This window comes from Ornithorhynchus anatinus, chromosome 1 (genome assembly GCF_004115215.2).
Source record: "Ornithorhynchus anatinus isolate Pmale09 chromosome 1, mOrnAna1.pri.v4, whole genome shotgun sequence".
NCBI lineage: Eukaryota > Metazoa > Chordata > Mammalia > Monotremata > Ornithorhynchidae > Ornithorhynchus > Ornithorhynchus anatinus.
In genome coordinates, this window is record NC_041728.1 from 153007018 (window position 1) to 153022844 (window position 15827).

The 15827-nt window shown below is 43.1% G+C and overlaps 1 non-coding gene across 1 annotated transcript; it reads right to left on the minus strand.

Moving 5' to 3' along the window:
• Positions 1-283: 283 nt before the first annotated feature.
• LOC114816168 lies at positions 284-421 on the minus strand. Its single transcript, XR_003763941.1, has one exon. It is a non-coding gene; the product is annotated as a small nucleolar RNA SNORA7 (small nucleolar RNA).
• Between the last annotated feature and the right edge of the window lie 15406 nt (positions 422-15827).

A 15827-nucleotide genomic window follows, 5' to 3' on the forward strand; every position in this document is an offset into this window, starting at 1 on the left:
TAAAGCACTCAACTAGAAGTCTCTCCCATAATAATAATAATAATAACAGTAATATTTCTTGTCTTATGCCGTCAAGTCATTCCCGACCCATAGCGACACCACAAGACACATTTCTCCCAGAACGCCCAGCTCACCAACTGCAATCATTCTGATAGTGTATCCATAGAGTTTTCTTGATAAAAATTCGGAAGTGGTTTACCATTGCCTCCTTCCACACAGTAAGCTTGAGTCTCTGCCCTCGACTCTCTCCCATGCCGCTGCTGCCCAGCATGGGTAAATTCTGACTTGTAGCAGATTGCCTTCCACCCATTAGTCACTGCCCAAGCCAGGAATGGAATGGGTATACCTCTGCTTGACTCTTCGTCCTGTAGCCGAAACTGGTAGAGTACTGGAAACTCTCCAGGTGCAACCCTGAGAGGAGAACAATAAATACTGAGGTATTTAAACTTACCATGTGCTAAGCACTATACTAAGCTCTGGGTTTGAATACAAGCAAGTCAGATTGGACACAGTTCCTGTCCCATATGGGGCTCACAGTCTTATTCCCCATTTTACAGATGAGGGAACTGACGCACCCAGAAATTACTTCCCCAAGGTCACACAACAGATAAGTGGCAGAGGCAGGAACCCAGGTTCTTCTGACTCCCAGACCCATGCTCTATCCACAAGTCCGTGTGCTTCTCAATCCTTGCTCTTCTCCCACTACAATCCAGTTTGCTCCCTTTATTTCTCTCAAGCGAACTTTCTCAGTGTGCTTCAGTCTCATCTCTCTATTCATAATAATGTTGGTATTTGTTAAGCACTTACTACGTGCAGAGCACTGTTCTAAGCGCTGGGGTAGATACAGGGTAATCAGGTGGTCCCACATGAGGCTCATAGTTAATCTCCATTTTACAGATGAGGTAACTGAGGCACAGAGAAGTGAAGTGACTTGCCCACAGTCACACAGCTGACAAGTGGCAGAGCCGGGAATCTAACTCATGACCTCTGACTCCGAAGCCCAGGCTCTTTCCACTGAGCCACGCTGCTTCCATCATCATCAATGGTATTTATTGAGTGATAACTGTGTGCAGAATACTGTACTGTTTGGGAGAATACAAAACAGACATGTTCCCTGCCTACAATGAAGTTAGAGTCTAGAGAAGTGTATTCTAGAGGACCGTAGTCTCTTACCAATGACCTTTTACTCACATCCTACCCTCTGCCTGAAACTCCTTTTCTTTATAATCTGACAGACCTTTATACTCCCTAACTTTAAAGCCCTTCTCCTTGAGGAAGCCTTCCTAGAGTAACCTTTGGTCTCCCTTCTTTAAAACCACCCGACTTCTACTTCAGGTATTCCATGCCACTTAACCACTTAAATACTTCCAACCCTCCTTATCACTTATGTACTTCTATATTTTATTTCTTTCTCCTAACTGTGATTTATTTAAGTGTCTGGTTTCCCCTACTAGATTGTAACTCTATGAAGATAGTATTGTGCATACTGATTCTCTTGAAGTCTAAGTGCTTAGTACAGTTCATTTCTCATAGTAAATGTTCAATATATACTCTTGATAGACTGACTTTATGCATCACTTTAAAGCTATCAATGAGTTGTATTTATTGAGCACTTACTGTGTGCAAAGCACTGTACTAAGTGCTTGGGAGAGTATAATATAACATAGTTGGTAGACACATGGGTGGTCAATAAATATAAAATTATCATGGGCAGGGAATGTGTCTATCGTTATATTGTACTCTCCCATATCCCTTCGTCAATCTTGTACCACTAACCAGCAGCCCTGGATCACCTGCAGAGCCCAACCTACTACGTTCTTATAATTGAGCCGCAGAGCACTACTGGCAGAAATCTAAATATCAGGCCAACTTTGTCCACTTCAAGTTTATCTTTGCATGTTCTAACTCTGCTCTCTCCTCTGCCCAGCAAAATTATTTTTCCACCCTAATTGACACCCATGCCCATCACCCTCATCAGTTTTCCAGATATTTAACTCCCTTTTCAGGTCCCCTGTCCCCCCACTTATCCCATCCCTTGCCCCCAATGACCTGGCCACCTACTTTATTAAGAAAATTGCCACTATCAGGTGTGAACTCCCTAAAATCACCACTGTCCCTTCTCAGTTCCTCCCGCTTCCAGCCCCTTCTTCAACTCTCCCATCTTTCCCAACAGTATCTCTAAAGGAGATCTCCTGCCTTCTCTCAAAATGCACCTTCTCTATCTGCTCAACCAACCCCATTCCTTCACACCTTATCAAAACTCTTACCCTCTCTCTCTTCCCCTCCCTAACAGACATCTTGAACTGTTCACTCTCCAGTGGCTTCCTCCCTAGTGCTTTCAAACCTGCCCATGTCTCCTCTATTCTAAAAAAAACCCTCCCTTGACCCCATGGCTCCTTCCAGTTATCATCTCATCTCCCTCCTACCATTCCTCTCCAAACTCCTTGAACGAGTTGCCTACACCTGCTGTCTCAAATTGTCCTCCAATTCTCTCCTTGACCCTCTCCAATCTGACTTCCATCCCCTTCACTCCACACAAACCGCCCTCTCAAAGGTCACCAATGATCTCCTTCTTGCCAAATCCCACAGCCCCTACTCCATCCTAATCCTCTTTGACCTCTCAGCTGCCTTCGACACTGTGGACCACCTGCTTCTCTTGGAAACGTTATCCAAACTTGGCTTCATTCATTCATTCAGTCATATTTATTGAGCGCTTACTGTGTGCAGAGCACTGTACTAAGCACTTGGAAAGTACAATTCAGCAGCAAAGAGAGACAATCCCTGCCCATAACAGGCTCACAGTCTAGAAGCGGGGAGACAGACATCAAAACAAGTAAACAGGCATTAATATAAATAAATCGAATTAGAGATGTATACAAGTGCTGTGGGTCAGGGAGCAGGTGTAGAGCAAAGGGAGCAAGTCAAGGTGATGGGGAGGGGAGGGGGAACTGAGGAAAAGGGGTGTTTTGTCTGGGAAGGCCTGCTGGAGGAGGTAAGCTTTCAGTAGGGCTTTGAAAGGGGGAAGTCGGCTTCACTGACTCTGTCCCCTCCTAGATCTCCTCTTATCTCTCTGGCCATTCATTCTCAGTCTCCTTCATAGGCTCTTTCTTTGCCTCCCACGCCCTACCTATCAGTGTCCCTCAAGGTTCAGTTCTGGGTCCACTTCTATTCTCCATCCATACCCATTGTCCATCTACATCCACTCCCTTAGAGAACTCATTCACTCCCATGGCTTCAACTACCACCTCTATGCAGATGACAAACAAATCTACACCTCCAGCCCTGATCGCTCTCCCTCTCTGTAGTCTCACATTTCCTCTTGCCTTCAAGACATCTCTACTTGGATGTCTTCCCATCACCACAAGCTTAACATGTCCAAAACAGAATTTCTCATCTTCCTACCCAAAACCCAGTCTTCCCACTCACCTTCCCATCACTGTTGATGGTACCAGATCCTTTCTGTCTCACAAGCCCATAACCTTGTCATTATCCTTGACTCCTCTCTCTCTCATTCCACCCACATATTCAAGCCATCACTATATCCTGTCAGTTCTACCTTCAGAACATCATCAAAATCCACCCTTTCTTCTCCATCCAAACTGCTGCCACATTAATTGCAAGGACTTATCCTATCCTTGCCTTGATTATTGTATCAGCCTCCTCGCTGACCTCCCTGCCTCCTGTCTCTCCCCACTCAAGTCTAAACTCCAGTCTGCTGCCCAGATCGTTTTCCTTCAAAAACATTCAGACCAGGTTTCCACACTCCTCAAGAAACTCCTGTGGTTATCCATCCACCTCTGCATCAAAAAAAAGAAAACTTCTCACCATTGGCTTCAAAGCACTTAATCACTTTTCCCCCTCCAACCTCACCTCGCTACTCTCCTAGTGCAACCCAGCCCACACACTTTGTTCCTCTAGTGCTAAACTTCTCACTGTATCTTGATCTCATCAGTCTCACTGCCAACCTCTCACCCACATGCTACTGGCCTGGAACGCCCTCCTTCCTCATATCAGACAGATAATTGCTCTCCCCAACTTCAAAACATTACTGAAGGCACATCTCCTCCAAGAAGCATTCCCTGACTAAGCCCTCCTCTCCTCTTCTCCCACTCCTTTCTGCACCTCTCTTACTTGCTCCTTCATTCATCTTCCCTTCCATCCCCACAGCACATATGTATATATTTATAATTTATTTATCTATTTATTTATATAAATGTCTGCCTCCCCCCCTAGACTGTGAGCTTGTCGTGGGCAGGAATGTCTATTTGTTGTTAGATTGTGTGTTGTGGTATTTGTTAAGCGCTTACTATGTGCAAAGCACTGTTCTAAGCACTGGGGGATACAACGTGATCAGGTCTCATGTGGGGCTCACAGTTTTAATCCCCATTTGACAGATGAGGTAACTGAGGTACAGAGAAGTTAAGCGATATTGTATTCTCCCAAGCACTTAATAATGTTGGTATTTGTTAAGCGCTTACTATGTGCCGAGCACTGTTCTAAGCACTGGGGTAGACATAGGGGAATCAGGTTGTCCCACATGGGGCTCACAGTCTTAATCCCCATTTTACAGATGAGGGAACTGAGGTACAGAGAAGTTAAGTGACTTGCCCACAGTCACACAGCCGACAAGTGGCAGAGCTGGGATTCAAACTCATGAGCCCTGACTCCAAAGCCCGTGCTCTTTCCACTGAGCCACGCCGCTTCTCCTGGTACAGCTTTGCACACAGTAAGCACTCAATAAATGATTGCATGAATGAATCCTTGTCTTCTCTCTCTCATTCAACCACATATTCAATCCATTACTAAATCCTGTAAATCCCACCTTCACAACATCGCTACAATCCACCCTTTCTTCTCCATCCAAACTGGTACCATTAATACAGTCACTCAGACTATCCTGCCTGGATTCCTGCATCAGCCTTCTTGCTGACCTCCCAGCCTCCCATCTATCCCCACTCTTATCCATACTTCACTCTGCTGCCAGGTCATGTCATGTTTCCCCCTCTTCAAAAAACTCCAGTGGTTCCCATCCACCTCCACATCAAACATAAACTCGTCACCATTGTCTTTAAAGCATTCCATCTCCTTGCCCCCTCCTAATTCACCTTGCTACTCTCCTTCTACAATCCTGCCCACACGCTTTACTCTTCTAATGCTAACCTTCTCACTGCGCTTCGATCTCGCCTTTCTCACCACTGATCCCTCACCCTCATTCTGCCTCTGTCCTGTAACACTCTCCCTCCTCAAATCCTACAATTACTCTCACCTACTTTCAAAGCCTTATTGAAGGCACATCTCCTCCAGGAGGACTTCCCTGACTAAGCCCCCACTTTCCTCTTCTCTCACTCCCTTTCCATGTTGCCCTGACTTGCCCACTTTGTACTCCCAGCCTCACAGCACTGTGTACATATCTGTAATTTACTTTTTATATTAATGTCTGTCTCCCCAGCTCTAGACTGTAAGCTCATTGTGGGAAAGGAATGTGTCTGTTTATTGTTGTATAGTACTCTCCCAAGCTCCTAGTACAGTGCTCTGCACACAGTAAGTGCTCAATAAGTACGAGTGAATGAATGAATGAATGAATGTTGAGAGTTTTTTTGGATCAGCATATGCTAGTATGACAGAAAAGATCAACTGTAAGTGCTCTATAAATACGATTGAATGAGTGAATGAATCTCCCAAGTGCTTAGTACAGTGCTTTGCATACAGTAAGCACTCAGTAAATACAAATGATTGATTAAGATCTGTACTATATAACTAGAAATTAAGGGCTGATCACTGGCATGAATGAAAGCATTAAGACCAAATTTCTATAAAGATTATTTTCTAATACTTATACAAAATAATTCAATGAAGATGATTTCAGATGCATAATTCTGATACAAAACATTTATATTTAGCCAAAATGTGTGATTACTCATAATTAAATGAGTAGGCTTTTTGTGCATAGGTAAACACAGCCAAGCCTTTAGGAGGCCATAACAAGCATGGGTGATATAATAGCTAGGATGACCATGAAAAGACCAGGAGTTCACTGGTTTTTAGACATTACTCAATCTGGGTAAAAGTCAATGTGCTTACTTATTATGACTACATACCTTTCATCCCATGGTAAAGAAATACCAGGTAGATGCTAAAAATGTAAAGTTTGCTAACTAAAGGTTACTATTTACTTGCCTTACTGATAGGCCTATTAAAGATCCTGATATGCCCTAGGTAGTTGGTAATGTGGTGGTGAGGGGGTCTCACAGAGCTTCAGTAAACTCTAGATCCTATCTCTGCACATACCCTTCTCTCCCCTTGAGCAAAGCGATGAGGTGATAGAAGTCTCATGGGGGAAAAGCCTTGCATTTGAGTTGAGTATTTTTTGCCCAAGGGTTAAAGTGATAGTTGGAAGAAGAAGAACAGGGACAAGGAAAGGAGAAAAAATAAATACATTGAACTATACTCCTAAAGGTTTTCACAATATCCATGTAACTTAAAGTAAATAGGAAATGCTAGGAACCTTAGCTTCAAATTAGTAAATGCCTGTAATTCAGATGTAGTGTGGCCTAATGGACAGAGCAGGGGCCAGGGAGTCAGAGACGCTGGATTCTAATCCCAGTTCTGCCACTTGCCTACTGCGAGACTCTAGATAAGCACTTAACCTCTCTGTGCCTCAGTTTCCTCATCTGTAAAATGAGGATTTGAGCCCAGTTCTCCCTTCCCCTCAGACTCAAGCCCAGGTGGAACAAACTGTGTGCAACTTCATAATCTTGTATCCACCCAAGCACTTAGAACAGTGTTTGCCACATAGTAAGCACTTAACAAATATTATTACCGTTGTTAATAATGGCAATAATAAACACAAAAGCTCTATCCTGTAATGCCCCCTTCTACAGCTCTTCAGCGCTGTCATGTAAATTAGTTTTTCATGTTCCCATGGGCAGGACTTAAGGAAAATCAAGTCAGAAGTTGTTGAACCTCAAAGAAAAGTATTCCATTACCTTGTCCCTGTCTACTCTTTCATTTTTGGATTTTCTTTGAAATTTGAATGTGTGTGAATCCAGAGTATTTGAGATCCCTGTTTTGCTTTAATCTGGTGACATAAAAATAATAATAATAATAATGGTATTTGTTAAGCACTTACTATGTGCCAGGCATTGTACTAAGCAGTGCAGTGGATATAAGCAAATTGGGTTGGACACAGTCCCTGTCCCACATGGGGCTCACAGTTTACAGGTAACTGAGGAAAAGAGAAGTGAAGTGACTTGCCCAAAGTCTCACAGCTGACAAGTGGCATGACCTTCTGACTCCCAGCCCCATGCTCTATCCACTATACCATGCAGCTTCCCAGCTATGGCCACTAGAAGTGACCCTAGCTAATGAAGGAGATTTTTCCATTTACCAATACCATGTAAATTTTGACGGTGGGTAAAAATATTCAGATTTTTAGACTTTTTGAGCTCATTTGCAATGCAGATGTCATCAACAGCAGTCCAATAGCTGAGACACCTAAACGCAGCACCCCTTTCATAAAGAACTGGAGTGGAGCCTAAGAAAAATCAGCAGCCAGCATTAGAGGGTTAAAACAATGAAGCTATTATAAGCTGCTTGTTCAGGTATGGGCATCCTGTTCCAGACAGCCCATCATCACACTAATGGGACTTAAAACAGTTGCTGCCTCTTCCACGGCAGCATAACGATTTCTGGACTGCCTGAGAGGCCCATTATCTATTGTCCATACTTTGGATTCTGTCTGGTGATAATGATTTCTTAGTACAACAGGAGTGCAGAGGTATCCCACTTCCTTTTGCACCAAGGTAGATTTGTACCTGGTTCAAGGCAAAGACAAATTGTCCATCCTACCACAGGGGCACATGGTAGGGGATTGACTCTCCTATATCGCTTGGCAATATCTCAAGAGATCTCCCACCTCCCCTTAAAAATCTACTCCCTCCGTATACGCCTCTGACCCCATCCCTTTGTACCTTATCAAAATACTTACCCCATCCCTTCTTCCCTCCCTGTCCACCATCTTCCACCGTTCACTCTCCAGTGGCTTCTTCCTTCTCTCTTTCAAACATATTCACACAGCCCCTACCCTCAAAAAACTTTCCCTTGACTCTTCAGCTCCTTTGCTATTGCCCTATCTCCCTCCTACCATTCCTCTATACCTGTTGCCTCTACCTCCTCTTCTCCGTTCTCTCTTTGACCTTTCCAATCTGGCTTCTATGTGCCCCCTGCCCTTCAGGCCACAGAAACTGTCCTCCCTAGGATCACTAATAACCTCCTTTTTGCTAAATCCTATGTTTTATACTCCACCCTAATCATCCTTGACCTCTCCCCTGCTTTCAACATTTTGAGCCCCTTCTCCTTGAAACATTATCCAATTTTGGCTTCAGTGACACTATCCTCTCCTAGTTTCCCTCCTATCTTTCTGGCTGCTCTTTCTCAGTCTTTCTTGATTTCCTCTTTCCTCCTATCCTCTAACTGTGGGAGTCCCCTGAGACTCAGTTCTAAGTCCCCTTTTATTTTCCATCTACACTCACTCCCATGGCGAATGCATTCACTCCCACAGCTTCAACTACCCTCTCTAAATAGGTGATTTCCCAACCTACCTTGCCCACCCTGATCTCTTTCCTTCTCTACAGTCTTGCACTTCCTCCTGCCTTCAAGACATCACAACTTGAATGTCCCAATGACACCTCAAGCTTAACATTATCCAAAATAGAACTCCTCATTTTCCCACCCACATCATATCCTCTCCCTGCCCTTCCCATCACTATAGACAACACCACTATTCCATAACCTTGGTATTATCCTCAACTATTCTCTTTTATTTAAACCACATATTCAATCTGTCACTAAATCCTGTCAGTTCTATCTTCATAATATTGAAAAAAATCCACTTTTTTCTCTCCATCCAAGCTACTACTAAATTGAGCCAAGCAAACAATCAATCTTATTTATTGAGCATTCATCATAACCCACTCCACCACATGTCTGCTGTATGACCTTGGGGAAGTCACTTCACTTCTCTGTGTCTTCAGGCCCCTCATTAAATGGGGATTGAGACACATGGGGCAGGAACTGTGTCCAACTTGATTTGCTTGTATCCACCCCCAGCGCTTAGTACAGTGCTTGACACGTACAATTGCAAATACAAATTCTTGTATCCTGCCTTTACTGCATTAGCCTCCTTGCTGATCTCCCACCCTCCTCTCTTTTCCCACTCCAGTCCATACTTCTCTCTACTGCTCATTTTTTTAAAAAAAGTTCAGTTCACATCTCCCCACTCCTCAAGAACCTCCAGTATTGCCCATCCACTTACAGTCAATCAGCTTGCCCCCTCTTAGGTTACCATGTTGATTTTCTTCTACAGCCCAACCTCAAGTTTTGCTCCTCTAATGCCAGCCTCCTGTACTTCAATCTTGTCTGTCTCATTCATTCATTCAATCATATTTTTTGAGCACTTACTGTGTGCAGAGCACTATACTAAGCACATGGTAGAGTACAATACACAATAAACAGTCACATTTCCTGCCCACAATGAGCTTACAGTCTTCACGGGGGAAAGGTAGATATCAATACAAATAAATAAAATTACAGATATGTGCATAAGTCCCGTGGGGCTGGGAGGGGAGAAGAGCAAAGGGAGCGAGTCAGGGTGACGCAGAAGGGAGGGGGAATTGAGGAAAAGTGGGGCTTAGTCTCGGAAGGCCTCTTGGAGGAAATGTGCCTTCAATAAGACTTTGAAGGAGGGGAGAGAATTATCTACTAGATTTGAGGAGAGATGGTGTTCCAGGCCAGAGGCAGGATGTGGGCTAGGGGTCAGTGGCGAGACAGGTGAGATGAAGGCACACTGAAAAAGTTAGCACTGGAGGAGCAATGTGTGTGGGCTGGGTTGTAGAAGTAGAGAAACAAGGTGAGGTAGGAGGGAGCAAGGTGGTGGAGTGCTTTAAGGCCATTGGTGAGGAGTTTTTGCTTTTGTTTTGATGCAGAGGTGGATGGGCAACAACTTGAGTTTTTTGAGGAACGGGAGGACATGTCCTAAACAATCCTCACCACCAACCCCTGGTGCACAACTTTTCTCTGGGCTGGAACTCCCTCCCCCTTTATAAACTCCAACTTTCCCCACCTTCAAAGCCTTATTAAAATCACATCTCCTCCAAGAGACCTTCCCCAACTAAGCCCTCATTTCCCCTACTGCCTCTCTGTTAGGCACTTGGATCTGTACCCTTTTAAGTACTTGATAGTCACCCCATCCTCACTATATATCCATAATTTATTTTAATATCCAGTCTAGAGGAGGACTGTAAGAGACTGTAAGCGCCTGTGGGCAGGGCACATGTCTACTAACTATAAACAGTAACCCCTGAAATAACATTGATTGATCTATAGTCCACTTGCTGCCCCAATAACTTTTTTCATGTCATCTGATCAAAACAAGGTTGAATTCTGAGGGGTTTTCTGGGAAAACCCTGAGTCTCATAGATTCGTGTTTATGTGGATGATGTGCAGGCTCCATGGTAACCTCATAAACCTTGAGATAGTCTGTCGCCTATTGTCAGACACTGGTGGCAGACACAAGGACACAAAGGGGAAACAGAAAAATTTTAAGGGGCCCATATAATTTAGTCAAATCCCAAGGGCATCCATGACATGGGCAGATAGAGCACGGGCCTGGGAATTAGAAGGACCTGGGTTCTAAACCCAGCTCCACCACTTGTCTGCTGTGAGACCCTGGATGAGTCATTTCACTTCTCTGTGATTCAGTTACCGCATCTGTAAAATGGGGATTAAGACTGTCAGCTTCTTGTGGAACAGGGACTGTGTCCAACCCACTTTGCTTGTATCCACTCCAGTGCTTCATACAGTGCCTGTCACATAGTAAGCACTTAACAAATGCTCCTATTATTGTTATTACTAATAATAATAATTTTAAAAATCTGTTCCAGATAAAGAAGAGATCATCTGTGAGTTTTACACTGTGACTTTGCCAACAAATGGAAATGTTAGGCATTGAAGGCAGGGAAAGGGATTGGGAGGCTTTTACTCCTGATAATGATTTATCCAAACAGTCAATCAAAATTATAGCAGAGCCAATCTTTTCCATTTTTGGAGAAAATTTCTCTAGACAGCATCCCAAATACCTGTTCATCACATGCAACATCACATGAATACCTCTTCATCACATGCAACAACTGAAGTTTTCCTCTTAATTAGCTTTTTCTTCACAAAACATATGTTTCAGGGGAATACAGATGCCTTTTCTTTTTTTAGTCAACTGGCTTACAAGTTAGTGGCTTTTCATTACATGAAGATACAAAAGTAAAGTAGTATTGCCTAGTGGATAGAACAAGGGTCTGGAAGCTAGAAGACCTGGGTTTTAATCCCAGCTCTGCCACTGGCCTGCTGTGTGACCTTGGGCAAGTCATTCATCTTCTCTGTGCCTCAGTGTCCTCCACTGCAAAATGTTCTCCCTCCTATTTGACTGTGAGCCCCATGTGAGACAGGGATTGTATCCAACCTGATTAACTTGTTTCTAACTCAGAGTTTAGAGCAGTGCTTGACATATAGTAAATGCTTAACAAATTCCATAAAAGAACAATAAAATGTCTGTTTTCTACTGACTAGTGAGTGAATACAGAAATTTATTTTGGTGATAGTTATAGATTTCTAGAGCTAGAAACAATTCTAATCTGCCAGATTCCACCATACCAGGCTCACTGACTTGACTAAAAATAAAATTGACAATTCATCTAACTGTCATGTGCTTGGATAGTGATCAGGAAAGCAAGCCCATCTCATCTTTTCTTTCCTCACCCAAAACAACTTTTTTCTTTTTTTTTGGTATGCCTTATTAAGCACTTACTACATGGTAGGCATTGTACTAAACACTGGGGTAAATGCTAGCTAATCAGGTTGGACACAGTCCACAGCCCAAGGGCTCACAGTCTTAATCCACATTTTATAGACAAGGTAACTGAAGTGCAGAGAAGTGAAGTGACTGGCCCAAGGTCACCCTGCAGACAAGTGGCAAAGTCAGGATTAGAACCCAGGTCCTTCTGACTCCCAGGCCTTTGTTCTATCAACTAGGCCATGGGGTTTTTAAAATTATTTCCTGTTTCTTCACATGTCCCATGAGCTGCCAGCTCAACAGCCTCCATCATCTGGCACTTTAAAATTAGTTTTCAAATGTGTTTCAGTCTTATGACCAACGCTTTCACTAGCCTGGACCCCTTGGAACTTGGATGAATACAGTGGCATCAAATTAGTGTACAGGATCCCATCCTCTAGGACCTGGCTATCTAGTGGGAGAGATATAGATTAAATAAATTACAGATTAGAAGTGATAGAATATAAAGCTGTTTACAATAAATACTATGAGGGAGTGTGAGTACCCAAGTGCTTAGTTGATGCCAAAGTCCAGAAGTGGAAGTTGGGGGATAAAGAGCAGGAGAGAGCTAAAAGGTTAACTAGGGAAGCCTTCCTGGAGCTGTGATTTAAGAGCCTTGGAGACTGGGAGAACATCGATCTGCCAGATGTGAGGGCAAAAGGAGTTCTAGGCAGAAGGGAGAGGTGTAAGCAAGAGTTTGACAATGGGAATGAGGAGAATGAGGCACCGTGAGTAGGTTAGCTCGAGAATGAATCGTGTGAGGTGGGGTGAAATAAGAGGAGAGCAAAAATAAGTAGGGGAAGAGAGCTGGTTGAATGCCTGAAAGTCAACAGTCAGGACTGCACAAGATTTGGGAGAATGGGGATAGCCTGGTGGGGACCACTGCTGAGAACCACCATCCCAGTTAGCAGAAACCCAGGACATTTTCTATGTAGAAATGAGGTCCGGACAAAACTGTAAAAGCTGTAAAGGGCAGGGATGTGGGGATAATGTTTAAACAGGGTCAGGAGAGGATTGACCCCTCTATCTCTTCTCCAAGCTAAACACCATTATCTCTGACCTTTCTCACAAAAAGTTTCTATTCCTGCTACCTTCTACAGTCTGTCCACTGCCTTTAAAAATATGGTGAGGCCCAAATTGTAAACACCATTCTAAAATAACCACAGAATGAATCTAAATTAGGTTTGCAGATTTGTTAAAACAGGTTAAGAGGCAACAGAGTTTTCTACAGCCCTACTCATGTTTACCAGGATTGGGAATACAATATTAATAGTTATGGAATCTACTTCCATTTAAATTTTTTTTTACTTTCCTAAGCTTGATTTCTTTCAGCTACAGAACTTTAAGACTTATGCTAATTTGTAGAGCTGCTCCGAATCACATTCAAGCCATGAAAAATAAAGCATCATGGCATTGACCTGAAAGAAAAATTCACTAGCATATTGAGAAAGTAGAAGATTAGAAATTAACCCACAGCTGCCAAAAGGACAGGTACTGACTCTGCCCACAGTATTATGTGATAGCAAAAAGTCGTAGGCACACAGTAACCATTTAACCAGTTTTATTTATTGAGGGACTACTGGTCAGAGCACTGTACTAATTGCCTGGGAGAAAAGTAAGATAGACTTGTACTAAAAGCTCTACTCCTCCGGGCGGTCTTCCAATACTAAGCCCCCCTTTTTCTCTGCTCCTTCTCCCCTCCCCAGAGCCCCGACTCCCTCCCTTTGCTCTACCCCTCTCCCTGCCCCATAGCACTTGTGTATATATGTATATATTCATAGTTATAATTCTATTTATTTTATGGATGATCTATATCTATAATTATATGTATTTATAATGATGCTACTGATGCCTGTTTACTTGCTTTGATGTCTGTCTCCCCCCTTCTAGACCCTGAGCCCATTGTGGGCAAGGATTGTCTCTATTGCTGAATTGAACTTCCCAAGCACTTAGTACAGTGCTCCACACACAGTAAGCACTGAATAAATACTACTGAATGAATGAATGACTTAGAAAAGACACAATATCCCCCTTAAATTTGGAAGAGCAATCCGTCAATCAATGGCATTTACTGAGCACTTACTCTGTGCAGAACACTGTACTAAGCACTTGGAAGAAAATAATAGAGTTTGTAGGAACAATCCCTGACCTCAAAGAGGTTACAATCAGGGAATTGTAAGCAGAGGTGGAAAGTATCAAGAAAAATGGAAAGCAAACTTAACTACAGGAGCAATGAGACTGATGTGGTTTCCCTTAGTCTTAAAAAAAAACCCTCTCTGAATCCCACTTTGTATCAGCCTGTTTATCCCTCACACCCTGTTTCCAAACTCTGCTAACTCCACTCTCTCTCCCACTCCTTTTTGATTTGCTTCAATCCAGTTTCCACCCCTTTCACTCCACTGAGATCAGACTCTCCTAGATTACCATTGCCCTTCTTCTTGAGAAATCTAATTTCCTTTACTCCATCCTAATCCTCTTGGATCACTCAGATGTCTCTGACACTGTGGACCATTTATTCATCCCTTCCCTGAGAAACACTATCTAACCTTGGCCTTGGCCTTACTAACATTTCTCTCCTAAATTTTATTTTGGCCTCTCTGGCTGCTCTGCACACAGTCAGCAACTAATAGATAATATCACTACTACTCCTCAGTCTTTCTCTCATGCATTTCTTCCACCTCTTCCTAATTTTAGGTGTCCCTCAAGGATCCATTCTGGGTCCTCTTTTCACTGTTTTTTTTTTTTTTACTAACTCCCTGCTTCCATGGTTTCAACTACCACCTCCCTGAATCCCACTTTGGATCATGACTCCATGATCCATTATGACTCCAAAATCTATCTCTCGCCTCCCCTGAAACCTTATATTTCCTCTTGACTCTAGGACCTCTGTACATGGATCATCAACTGGCAATGTAAGCACAAAAATTGTCTGAAACAAATTTATCTTCTCTCCCAAATCCTCTCCAAATCCACTCAATCAGCAGCTCTCCACCTCCTACCTGACCTCCCTAATCCACTACAACCCAGCCCAAACATTTTGCTCCTTTAACATCAACCCACTCACTGTATCTTGAGTTCCCCTACCCTTCCATGTCTCACCACTGACACTTTACCCACATACTTCCCCTGGCCTGGAGCTCCCTACCTCTTTCATATTCAACAGACTACCACTCTTCCCATCTTCAAAACCCTACTTAAAATCATGTCTCCTCCAAGAGGTCTTCTTTGACTGACCTTGATCCTTATTCATGGCAGCAGAGTAAAGTAGAGTAGGGAGGGTTGAGGCAGGAATGTCTGGTAGAAGGCTGAAGTAGGTATCAAACTGGGTCATGACAAGTGGCTAGAACAGTTGTGGATGTTTGGATAGATACACGATTAGTTTATGGCTTGCTTGTTCGCATTTAAACATTTGTACATTTGAAAGGGAAGCCTTTGTGGTCCAGGTTCTTCCAGTTGAAAGTTTATGATCTGCTCTTCCCACCCACTTCTCTGATTTGTTAGGTAGGCTAGAGGTAGGCTAGAGGCTTTTCCTGACTAAACCTTCATTTCCCTCACCCTACGTACCTTTGTATTGCTTATGCATTTGGTTGTGTACCCTTTAAGCACTTTGATATTCAGCCCAGGCCTACAGCATTTATTTAAATATCCTTATACTCTACTACTTACCCTCTCTGTAATTTATTTTAATGTCTATCTCCCCCTGTAACCTGAATGCTTCTTGGGGTCAGGGATAAGGTCTCCCAAGTTTATCGCACTGTACTTTCACAAGGGCTTACACAGTAAGTGCTCAATAAATACCAGTGATTTATTGGTGGGCACCTCTTCCTTTGAGTGTGTGCCATAATCTTATTGCTATGAAAATCCATCTATTACACTAACAGCCACACACGGCACTTCTACACATTCCTATTTACCATATTATTTAAATACTTACTCATCTACAAAT